At 50.1% G+C, this 12,833-nt stretch overlaps 1 protein-coding gene across 2 annotated transcripts in view; it reads left to right on the top strand.

Moving 5' to 3' along the window:
• Positions 1–12,833, top strand: part of TRPC6 (transient receptor potential cation channel subfamily C member 6) — a 113,922-nt gene that overhangs the window by 51,098 nt on the left and 49,991 nt on the right. The gene's annotated exons all lie outside the window — the stretch shown is intronic.

The following is a 12,833-nucleotide window of genomic DNA, read 5'->3' as shown; positions in this document are numbered from 1 at the left end:
AGCGTGGGCAGCAGCTCCCAGGAGCTCTGCAGGGGAAGCTTGCAGCGACCTGAGCGTGGGCAGCAGCTCCCAGGAGCTCTGCAGGGGAAGCTTGCAGCGACCTGAGCGTGGGCAGCAGCTCCCAGGAGCTCTGCAGGGGAAGCTTGCAGCGACCTGAGCGTGGGCAGCAGCTCCCGAGGAGCTCTGCAGGGGAAGCTTGCAGCGACCTGAGCGTGGGCAGCAGCTCCCGAGGAGCTCTGCAGGGGAAGCTTGCAGCGACCTGAGCGTGGGCAGCAGCTCCCGAGGAGCTCTGCAGGGGAAGCTTGCAGCGACCTGAGCGTGGGCAGCAGCTCCCGAGGAGCTGTGCAGGGGAAGCTTGCAGCGACCTGAGCGTGGGCAGCAGCTCCCGAGGAGCTGTGCAGGGGAAGCTTGCAGCGACCTGAGCGTGGGCAGCAGCTCCCAGGAGCTCGGCAGGGGAAGCTTGCAGCGACCTGAGCGTGGGCAGCAGCTCCCAGGAGCTCGGCAGGGGAAGCTTGCAGCGACCTGAGCGTGGGCAGCAGCTCCCAGGAGCTCGGCAGGGGAAGCTTGCAGCGACCTGAGCGTGGGCAGCAGCTCCCAGGAGCTCGGCAGGGGAAGCTTGCAGCGACCTGAGCGTGGGCAGCAGCTCCCAGGAGCTCTGCAGCGGAAGCTTGCAGCGACCTGAGCGTGGGCAGCAGCTCCCAGGAGCTCTGCAGCGGAAGCTTGCAGCGACCTGAGCGTGGGCAGCAGCTCCCAGGAGCTCTGCAGCGGAAGCTTGCAGCGACCTGAGCGTGGGCAGCAGCTCCCAGGAGCTCTGCAGGGGAAGCTTGCAGCGACCTGAGCGTGGGCAGCAGCTCCCAGGAGCTCTGCAGGGGAAGCTTGCAGCGACCTGAGCGTGGGCAGCAGCTCCCAGGAGCTCTGCAGCGGAAGCTTGCAGCGACCTGAGCGTGGGCAGCAGCTCCCAGGAGCTCTGCAGCGGAAGCTTGCAGCGACCTGAGCGTGGGCAGCAGCTCCCAGGAGCTGGCAGGGGAAGCTTGCAGCGACCTGAGCGTGGGCAGCAGCTCCCAGGAGCTCTGCAGGGGAAGCTTGCAGCGACCTGAGCGTGGGCAGCAGCTCCCAGGAGCTCTGCAGGGGAAGCTTGCAGCGACCTGAGCGTGGGCAGCAGCTCCCAGGAGCTCTGCAGGGGAAGCTTGCAGCGACCTGAGCGTGGGCAGCAGCTCCCAGGAGCTCTGCAGGGGAAGCTTGCAGCGACCTGAGCGTGGGCAGCAGCTCCCAGGAGCTTTGCAGGGGAAGCTTGCAGCGACCTGAGCGTGGGCAGCAGCAGGGGTGGGAAGAGAATGCAAGAGGCTGGGATGGAGTGTGGCTCCAGAAGCCAGGCGGGGAGATGTCCTGTCTGCAGGGACTTCCCATTAAGACCAGCCTTCTGCGCTCCATGGACTGGAAGCTTCCAGACCGGCCCGCTGAGTCTTGCACCCAGGAATCCAGCAAGCCAGGAGGAAGGAAGAACATCTTTATGGAGAGAAGTTCTGCCTTGCACTCAGGTTGGCCCAGGATTTGATGGAACAAAGTAAGCGTTCCTCGAAAGTAGTGGGAGGCAGACTGTGGGCACGCGAGCAGCACAGTGTCTGGTTTCTAGTTTCCAAATAGCCCGGCCAAATGCAGCTTTAGCCAGGAGACCTAGGCTTTTGTGGGGCTCGTATAATTCCAAGGGCTCTGTTTAAAGAAAATACAAAGTTCTGAGTATAAGCTTACCGGAGTCCCTCTGCACACCTAAGAAAGGACCTTCCTGGAGCAGCCCTGTGGTTGAGCCTCTGAGCTTTGGAGGCGTGTCCACGGGTCCCAGGCGTGTGCCGGGTCCCAGGAGGGACCTGACCTGTCCTTGCTGCTGCTCCAGCATCAAGAGCCATCCGTCAGATGCTGGACCTCATCCATGGGGCTCGGCTCTACCTTGGGAGACAGGCGGCGTCTCTGACCCGCAGGGCCCCTCCTGCCCACCCGCTCCTCTGTGGCTGGAACAGGCCGAGGCGCGTGGGTGAGGGGGTGTGAGGTGCAGGGAGAGCTGGGGGGGGCGGCGGGGAGCTTGACTCCTGTCGGGAAGAGCGCAGCGCAGCACCGTGGGTGCCCGGCCTGGGAGCGGGGCAGGGATGTGGAGGAAAGGTCGATGTGGGCCTGCGGCGTTGCATGGGATGAGAACATAGCAGCCTGCAAAGTGCGTTCAACATGGAAAGTCTCCAACTATGTCCGCCCCAGCATCATATGCATGGGACTCAGGAGAAGGAGCTGGTAAATAACCTTCCTGCAGTACGACCAAGCAGATGTCCTTAGAGTCACGACCGTGAATCCAGGTACATCTCAGATGCCCTGCGTGCGGCCCATCGGCCCCATCACAGCCCCCACACCCTGGAGGAAAGCTGACCACCTGCCTGGGCGGAGGGCCAGGTCCTGAGCAGGTGAAGGGTGTAGACCGTGGGCCAGACTCCCTGGGTCAGATCCCTGCTCTGCCACCGGGGAGCTGGGGGATGGGGAGCGTGTTCTGCCCGTGTCCCTCCGTTCTCTCATCTGTGCCACGGCCACAGTAACAGTAAGGCCCTCCTAGGATTCCTGGAGAGTTGAGTTATTTGTAGAATTCTGTTTTGCATGGTCCAGCATAGATGCTCTCTATGTAAGAAGTTCCGAGACAAGCATTTTCTGAGATTCCTCCTGGTTCCGAGATTATTGAATTCTGTAGAACAAACTGTTCTGCTGGGTCTGGAGCATTGTTTCACTTGGCCTTCAGATGAGTCTGCACTGAAACAATGTTAAGGACGCTGTGCGGATCAGGGACCTCCTTGGAGGACGGAGGCAGGCTCTGTGCACACCCGGACCGTTTGACCGTTTTCATGAAGCAGCAGCACCTGCTGGCTCCCGGAGAGCGCTCAGGGCTGTCACCACTGACCCTGCCCGGGGGCCGAGTGTCGACCCATGTCCTCGGAGTCGCTCCGCCGGTGCTGGTAAAGACCCGGCCCATCCACTAACCCTCCCTGAGCTTCCTAGGCTCTTCATGACGTGTGAAGCTTTTCTGACCTTTCGATCTACCCACCTGTGTCACAAGGTGAAGTCTTGTGGATCCCCAAGTTAGGTGTTTGTTTGTTTATTTTAAAAGATTTTATTTACTAGAGAGAGCGCGGGTGCTCAGTCAGGGAGGTGGGGGAGGGGTGGCGGGTGGGAGAGAGTCCCAGGCAGGCTCCATGTCCAGTGCGGAGCCCAAAGTGGGGCTCAGTCTCATGACCTGGAGCTCATGACCTGAGCCGAAACCGAGACTCAGACTCTCTGCCTGCTGAGCCACCCAGGCGCCCCCACCAGCCTGGTGTGTAAAGGGCTTGGGAATTCTTTAAGTTTGCATATTATTGCTTGGTTTCAGCTGAAATTCAGTTTATTGGTAGTTAAAAGGAGGAGAACGGTGTCTGTCTGTGGTTCACATCTCCAGGATGTGTAGCTGGGGAAGAACCGTTACTGTCACTGTCCCGGACACTAATTTGACTGAGGGGTTATTTTATAAATTATTCCTTCATATGCACTGGTAGGTCAACTTAGACTCCCCTAAACATCTAAGAACTTACTCGGTTGGTCAAAATTGCCTTTGGCTGGAAGAATTCTTATGGGCATATTTGCTTGTGACCTCACACCCCTAAGTGTGTCAGGGCCTACCAGCTGCATAAATACCCGTTGCTCTGACTTTTACCTTTTCCGTGACACATGCCCAAGGTCATAGAGCATACATCCATGTAACACGGAGTTAGTCCAATAGATACAAATCTGTTTATGGATATGGATACACAGACAGATACTGATAAAAATAGTTTCTATTCCATCGCATTCCAGAAAGGGTTTGGGGAGGCTGTAACTTGAACAGAGTGCTTAAAACAACTTAAAAAGAGGTCGAAGAGGTTGCTGCCCGTGTTCTCCTCAAGGATTTTGATGGATTCCTTTCGACACATGCACCCGAATGTTTATAGCAGCAATGTCCACAATAGCCAAACTATGGAAAGAACCTAGATGTCCATCAACAGATGAATGGATCAAGAAGATGTGGTATATATACACAATGGAATACTATGCAGCCATCAAAAGAAATGAAATCTTGCCATTTGCAACAACATGGATGGAACTAGAGCGTATCATGCTTAGCGAAATAAGTCAAGCAGAGAAAGACAACTATCATATGATCTCCCTGATATGAGGAAGTGGTGATGCAACATGGAGGCTTAAGTGGGTAGAAGAATAAATGAAACAAGATGGGATTGGGAGGGAGACAAACCATAAGTGACTCTTAATCTCACAAAACAAACTGAGGGTTGCCGGGGGGAGGGGGTTGGGGAGAAGGGGGTGGGATTATGGACATTGGGGAGGGTATGTGATTTGGTGAGTGCTGTGAAGTGTGTAAACCTGGTGATTCACAGACCTGGGGATAAAAATATATGTATATAAAAAATATATGTTTATAAAAAATAAAAAAAAAAAAATATAAAAAAAAAAAAAAAAAAAAAAAAAAAAAAAAACAACTTAAAAAGAGTAACTGTTTAGTTACTTCATTTGAAAATGTATCCTTTTGTAAATAATTTCACAAAGTTGGTTAATTAATCAATTTCAAATGGTGCATCATTATTGCCATGAAAGCTGTAAGGTGTCTGGAAAATAACTAGCTATCACAGGCATCCATACTCGAGCACACCCCACTTAACAAAGGCATGTCGTCTGTTAGATGAATAGTACTGGGGCTCTGTCACAGAAGCGGAAATTGTGAAATTCCTGTTTTCCCTTGGTGTTACATAACAACACTTGCTTGCTGGGGCACCTGGGTGGCTCAGTGGGTCAAGCCTCTGCCTTCGGCTCAGGTCATGAGCCCAGGGTCCTGGGATCGAGCCCCGCATCGGGCTCTCTGCTCAGCAGGGAGCCTACTTCCTCCTCTCTCTCTGCCTACTTGTGGTCTGTGTCTGTCAAATAAATAAATAAACTCTTAAAAAAAAAAGAACACTTGCTTGCTCAGTTCAGTCATATAAAGTGATGAAGCAAAGCAAAAGACTGCTTCATGAATGTTTTAAGTATCTAGAGGCTTCAATTTTAATTGAATATAGTGGTTTTGAGCATTGTTTTTCAAGTTGGTGAAAATAAGTTCAACCAAGATTCAGAGGTGGTGACTCAGCAGAGCCTTGCAAAACCCAGGAACCCCACTTAGCATTTTCAGGAGAAGTGCAGATGAGCGCAGGAAGTAAACATATTACAGGAAATAAAAAATAAAAAGAAGAAATAATTTATAATCCTGACAAATTATAATGAACTAAAATCACCCTATGGGGCTTTATCCAGGGTTAAGTACAACTTATGAGAGACCCCACAGCCTTGTACCTATACGATGGCTTGAAATTGTAGCCTTCCACATTTCTTCAGAATTTATGTGAACAGTGAATAGAAACAGGACCTAATCAGTTTTACTTAAAAAAAAAAAAATGCATTCCCTGGATTTTGGAAGCTAAGCCTATTTACTTATCTTTTGATATTTAGAAAATTGTAGAAGAAATTTACATATAAAAACCAAGAGACCAATTAGGAATCATATACCTAGGAAGGTCTACTCAGTTAACAATAACTCTAGTTCTTGATTTTTATTTTACAAAGGAAAAAGGACACTAAAATATACAGAAATTTTTTGACAGTTAAAAAATATATATAGCTTAGGTGTAAGCTTCTAAGGGCAGAAAATACACCGTGGTTACCGTTAAGGGTTGGTGTTTAACACAATTTCCCGCGGATATTAGCACTCAGAAGTCTGAGGATGATGGCAGTCATCTGTGCTCTGGGGGAAAAGTTGCATCGCCAAGAGGTCTGCATCCCCTCGGGACTGGTCATTGCTAAAAGGACTGGCACAGAGCAGAAGAGAGACGCTCACGTTCACACTTGGATTAACACCTACTGAGCACCGCACGGGGCAGACGTTGTGTGAGGGACTGGACATGGGACACGGTTCTTCCCGCCCCCGTGTGGCTGAAACATATGGTGCTGGGCACCAGGCAGAGGAGGCAGTCGGCACCCCGGGCTCTGGAGCAGCTGCCCCGGTAGGGTGGGGGGCAGGGAAGCCTGTCCTGACACCCACATTCCCGCGATCTCACTGCAGGCCACCGTCGTCTGCCCTAGCTCCCGACTGGTCATTTGGCCCCTTCACTTGCTCCTCTCCACTCCAGTCCGGCTGGGGACACTCTTGGTGTCACCGTCTCACCTCGGGGTGAAGCCCGAACATTGCGGTATAACTCAAAGGACTGTCTACCCTTCAAGGCCATTTTCTTCCGCCCCGATTTCTAGCTCTCCTCCTGCACGGGACCCTCAAGGCACATGAAACGACCTTGAGTTCCAAGGGTACGTTGTGTTCCTGCTCCCCTTCTGCCTTTGGGGAAGGCAGAGCATCCTCTTCCCCCTTAAGGCAGCTTTACCCTCACTGTAGGTCTCAGTTCAGGTCCGTTCCTGTGAGCCAGAAATGTAAGTGTCACCCTGGTCTCTTCCCTATGCCTCCTCTTTTTATTTTTTAAAGATTTTATTTATTTACCTATTTCCTTAGTATGCACGAGCAGGAGGAGGGACAGAGGGAGAGGGAGAATCCCAGGCAGACTGCCCGCTAAGCACAAAGCCAGTCACGGGGCTCTATCCCAGGACCCCGAGATCCTGACTGGAACCAAAGCCAAGAGTCCAAAAGCCGGATGCTCCATGGGCTGAGCCAACCAGGGACCCTCTCTGCCTCCTCCTTTTCCTTCCATCACCAAATTCCAAAAATTTTAGGGCTAATAAGCATCTTGCTGTGGTCCATTTTAAAACGGTTCCTACTCATTCAAACACACCTACAAGGTTAGTATTTTCCTTCCCCATCCTCAGAGAATTAGTTCATCTCAGAGATTAAGTCACTCGCGATCGCATACTCGGTAAGTCCGCAATGTGGAACACAAGTCAGATTCTGACTGACTCCAAGGAGATGTGCCTCACCATGGCGAGGGACCTACCATGGTGTTTGTTCCAAAAACAACATGACTGTGGAATCTTTAACTTCATTTTGTTTGTTTCTTCCATGGTTATACAAAAATCAGACCCTAGATTTTTACATATTTTCATCTTTTTAACAATTCCTTTTAGATCTCTACTTAAGGTAGTTGCCTGTTTTAATGGAGAAAATGAGACTGATAGTTGTGCATGTATTTCTAAAGGTTACAAAGTGACAAATAGTTGGAAAGTGAATGGATTAGGTGGATTTTTTTTGTATCAAAGGAAATTAGGGGCGCCTGGGTGGCTCAGTGGATTAAAGCCTTTGCCTTGGGCTCAGGTCATGATCTCAAGGTCCTGCATCTCAAGCATTTATTACTCTCTAGTAAAATGAGACCCTTCAGACTTATCGGTGGGCCGTATACTTGGGCCAACACATATTGCCAACACGTATCTTGGGGGCTTTAGAGATAAAGTTTCCAAAGGAATTTTTGTATGATAAAGTAGACTTACAGGATCCTGGGGGTGTGGAGGGGAGCTGGTCAGGCTAGGATTGCTTTTTGCCCTTAGCAGAGTATTAATATGGAGACAGCTGCATCCCTAGAGGACAGTCTCTCTGCCTCTTTCAAGGACTTGTCAGTGGGCTGGAGGTAGTGAGGAAATAGAGTTTTTCTTCTGCTTTTAAGAATGTAGCAATTCGTACTTAGCTGATCCTTACCCAAACTAGGCAGGTTCTAGGTCAGCTTTCTGGGCTACAGGTGAACATTTTTCTGCTTCTATCCCTCATCAATACCAGAAATTTGCTAAGAGAGTAGATTTCATATACTCTCAACTAAAAAAAAAAATGTAGCTATGTCAGTAGATGATTAAGTTCATAAACTTGATTATAGTAAACTTTTCTCTGTGACTATCAAATCACCACGTCATATGCCTTAAATACACTAAATACATGCATTCTTTATTAAATAATAAAATACAATAAATAAATTCTTATCGGGCAAACATGCCATTAAAATTCTGGATCTCCTATTTAAGCAAACCAAACAGCGTTGTAGGGAATTGAGCCATCTACCTGCAGATAACCACTACTGTCAGGGTTTGTTGTACTTGATAGACGAAAGTTGCATGTACAGCACTGTGTACTGACAGATCATACACGTAGGACTGATGAAGTCCCGGAACCTAAGTCAGGTTCGGTGGGGTGAGGTTCGGAGCCGACGGCTAAGAAAGAATTCTTAAGACATCTCTGGTGCAAAAAGGTGGTTTATTAAAGCACAGGGACAGGACCCGTGGTCAGGTGGAGATGCAGCTGCCCCGGGTTGTGAGGGATGGCAGGTTATGTACCCTGCTGTTGGGGGAAGGTGAGGGGAAAGAAGGGTTCAATGGAGTTTTCATATGCTAAAGAGGGCCAGGGTGTCTGAGGCCTTGCCGCTGTGGCTTGATCAACATTGTCTTTAGACCAGCCATTAACATTAAGATAGTTGGGAGACTTTTTGGTGGGATGTCACAATCCTGCTATCAATCGCCTTTGTTAGTGAGATTTAGGACATTTGTAAACCAAGGGAGACTCCTGTCTAGCAGGATTGCGAGCTCTGCAAGTTAACTATTTGCTTATTGTTCATGGCAGTCAGGGCTGCCTGAGGAATGTCACACAGATGACTGAGGGGGAGCGGATGGAGAGGGGGGTGCAGGGCGCCAGCTTTTGCTTTATCTGCAGCCAGCCTTGTGCTCCCTCATCACTACCTTCCGGAGACTACTCATTGTTTTGAGAAATGGGGGATCTGCCATTGAGGCTCTTGCCATGCGGCAGAATCCCATTTGAAGATGGACAGCCTGCCTCTTTGTCTATCGGTCAATTTACCTGAGCGACTGTGGTGATCAGTGATCTGGCCTACAGTCCAGATCTGTAAAAGGAAGACCGCAAGAAAGATAAGAGATTGATGGGATGGAGACTCCGTATGTGGGAGGTGGACCCGTGGGGCGGTGGGGCGGGGGGTGGGGGTGGGGTGCACAATGAGCAAAGGAGATGAAGTTTCCTGAATACATCACCAGGGGACGGCTGGCAGGACCCGGAGGCAGTGGGCAGGGGCTGTTTTTAAAGCAGGAAGTGGGGCAGGTAACTATGTCTCGTTGTCAGTAACCTGTTGGTTATGTAGGCCTGTGGGTAGTCTGAGCTGGGTGGTCCCGTGTGTTCAGCCTGCTAGTCATGACCAGCCTTTCTCCTGTCCATCCTCAGCCATCTGCCCAAAGGTGGCGGCTCCCAGAAGAATGAATGAGAGGCTACTTTTAGATGGAAGGAATGCTAATGAGTCACGGGGGGTGGGGTGGGGGTGGTGGTGGTGGTGGTAGTAGTAGTAGTAGTAGTAGTAGTAGTAGTAGTAGTGGTGGGGCGGGGGAGGCAACTGGCTGGCAGGGAGTCATTCCTGCTGACTTTGGCAAACACAAAGAAGGTCTGCTGGGAGAGATCCCTCCCGAAGTAGCAGCCCTCATAACTTTAAAATAAAAAAGGAACACAGGGAGAAGTGAGAGAGGGAAGAATATTTACTCCAATGACATGGAAGGGTTAGAAATTTTCACATAGAACCACTGTAACCATTCTTAATCTTTTGGTGCAATGTTAGAAAAATTTTAAATAACTTTCTTTTCTACCTGTCTTAAATGATCATTGCAAGTATAACAGAGTATACAAGTATTTGGGCTGTGATCAGATGTACTTTTTATTTCAAATGTACAACCACTGAAATGGTTTAGTCTGTCTCTCCTAGAATGTGTTAGTTCCGGTATGACTGATTCAAAATGTTTCATGAGAAAGAGGAAGAGGCAGTGGGAAACAGTGCCAGGTGTCGAGTTTCTAGGCTTCCGTGTATCCTTGGGATGAGAAAAAGAGGAACGGGCCACTAAACCACACAGAAACCAGGTCTGTGGCATGAGCTGAAGACTTTGTCGGGGAGAAGCGCCTCTCTCTGCCCTGTGGCCCTTCTAGCTGGACTTACAATCGAACTGACAGGAGACAGATGAGCGGGGAGGGCACACAGACATGGCAGTGGGAAGATAAGGAGAAAAGTCAGAGCGTCAGGGAGCTCAAGAGGGGGTCGGGTTGTGGGTTGCGAAGCCCATTAGCAGGGAGGTGAGAGATGTTTGCAAACAACCATGTTGCCCTGGGATGCAGATGAGTTTCTTAGCTGGAGAGGAATGCCTGTGAATAGCGGTCTTCCTGCACCAGCCGGCAGTTGAGGGTAAGGTAAAGAGATTTTCCTGAATCTGTTGGGTTTGGATTGCTTTTACTCTAAATCATGGTCCTACAAAATGGCCCATCTTGGGGCAGCCTGACCTTGAGCCCTACAACAGGGGTGATCAAAGTTCAAAATAACCACAAGAACAAAAAGGAAACCTATTGGATCCTAGGGCAGGATCTCCCATCCCCCAGCCCCGCTCCCCTCCATCCTGGCCTGTGTACCCAAGGACAAGCAAGGACAGAGCAAGAAAAACTGCAAAAAAGAGATTAGAAGAAAACTGGTGAATAAGCCGGGCTTGATCTAAAACTACGGCTGGAAGGGACTCAGCTGACCCTCTCCCGAAGAACACTAAAAATGAATCTGCCCTGGGCGGTCAGAGCTAGACTGCAGATTAAGACTTAGAAGATTGCAGGGCTGGAAAGAGTGTTCTTCAAAGGGTGCACCGTCTCCGGAGAAAGGCAAAAGTAAAGTGAGAAGTGCCATCTGGCCACGAGGTAGTGAGACAGCAGAGAGCAAGAGGGAAGAGGTTTGGTCTTGGAATTGGGTAGGCAACCAGAACCACAGCCCCACCTCCCGCCGCCTGAGCAGCCAACAATGCACGGCAGTCTCGGAGCTCTGGGGCAGTCACAGAAGACGGTGCCACTGAGCCAGAAGTCTTGCACAATAATAATAGTTTTTTAAAAAGGAACAGAAGAAAGTTCTAGTTGTCCTGCATCCTCACTGCAGCGTGGTAGTCATTCTTGTTAATTTGGGCCGTGCTCGCAGGAATGCTGTGCGTCTCATCGAAGCCATCATTTGCATCTCTTTTGTGGTTATTGACATCCATATGCATGTTTTGGTGACGTGTTTGTCAAAGTTTTGCTTATTTTTAATTGGTTTTATTTCCCTTTTTTAATTAGATTTTTATTATTGAACGCTGTATGCTCTTTATATATTCTGGATATAAATCCTTTATCAGATAGGTGATTTGCAAACATTTTTTCCAAACTGTGGCTTATTTTTTTATTCTTTTAACAGTGTCTTTCAAAAAGTGGATGTTCTTCATCAAAGATGAAGCCCAACTTACCAATTTTTAAAAATTCATATGTCATGCCTTCTGTGTTATATCTAAAAATGTTTGTGCTGGGGCACCTGGATGGCTCAGTTGGGTAAGCATCTGACTGTTAATTTCTGAAAACTGGTGTGTTATTGATTTGATTACTTCCTTCTGGCAGGAGAAATCCTAAATGAATAGGCTGGCATTTTATAGGAAGCGAAGCAGATTGGATTCTGTCCCCAGAGTGGTCCGTGTCTTTCCCCTTGGCCACCCGAACAATGCAGGAGCCTTATGAAGAGTCACTGACTTCATAAATCAAGGAGACACTTCTCCGAATTTAAGTCTCTGGTGGTGGAGATGCTTTGTGTCGTGTGGTTGTCACACACTTGGTTATTAAGTGTCATTCTAAATGCAGAGTAAGGGTAGGTTCTTCTAGGGAATAGCATTGTTTGAGAAACTCAAGAATGTGAAAAAACACGATGCTTTCCCCTCACTTTTCTTTTCTGCTTCCTTCCCGTTATTTGTTCATCTGCAGACTCGTAAGGCACTTCGGCACCGCAGTACGAGGGTTTGGGCAGGCTTTAGGAACACGTGTCCGCAGGAAAGGCAGGGGAAGCACAGGATCTGGGAGCGGGGCGGGAAGCCCAGAGCACACGCCGGGCCAGCGAGGCTGGAGCACAGGGCACGCTGACGATGAGGACTGTAGTAAGGCAGTGAAAATGCACGTTGGTGTGCAGAGAAAGCAGTCCGCGTGTTCTGGGCCACCGTGGAGATCGGACAAGGTGGCTCGGGGACACTTAGCTGCCATCTTGTTCATTCGGGCCGGAGCGCGCTCAGCAAGGACGACGGAGAAGGGTATTCAAAGTCCGTCCTAGATCACCCATCAGCTCCAGCTGGAGTCCACAAGTCACACATCGCACGGCAGCCCTGCAAGTTCCGACCTGGTCCACAACCACACCTCGCCCACCCACGTTCCAGCCCCGGCATCCGAGGCTCAGAGGGATGACCCCGGAGCAGGGCGCAGTGTCTGGGCTCCTGACACAGCCACTCCTTCTTCAGGCCGTGTTCCTCCAGGATCCTGCAGGCTTCCTGCAGCAGCCTCAAGTCCAGATCCCTGGAACTCTATGTTCAGCAACTCTGAATTTGTCCTCCATTTTTCTAGACGTGGGACCTTGGTTGATTCAAGCTCCAAACCCCTCAGAACAGAACTCCCTGAGCTGGAGACCAAACCCTTGGGTTCTGAAGCTTGAATCTTCTAGGCTGGACTCCTTAGCTCATGGGGGGTTTCTTAAATGTTTCTTCCTCCCTGATGTACAAGTCCCAAGTGCTGACCTGAGAACCCCAGTGGAATCCACAGCCTGGCCTTGAGCCCTGAGACTCCGCACCTTCAGGTCAGCTGAGTCAGGAATCAGAAAGTCCTTGGGGGAGGGAACCCCGGGGTTTGCAGCTGTAATGGACACCGTTCCCTTTCTCTGGACTACTGGCCTAGAGACAAGCACGGTTCTGTGTGCCTGGCGGCTTCTTCCTCTCCGCCCTCCCTTGGCTAACTTCTCCCTCCTGCT

The sequence above is a fragment of the Mustela lutreola genome, chromosome 1 (genome assembly GCF_030435805.1).
Source record: "Mustela lutreola isolate mMusLut2 chromosome 1, mMusLut2.pri, whole genome shotgun sequence".
NCBI lineage: Eukaryota > Metazoa > Chordata > Mammalia > Carnivora > Mustelidae > Mustela > Mustela lutreola.
This window is presented reverse-complemented; position numbering and strand designations above follow the sequence as displayed.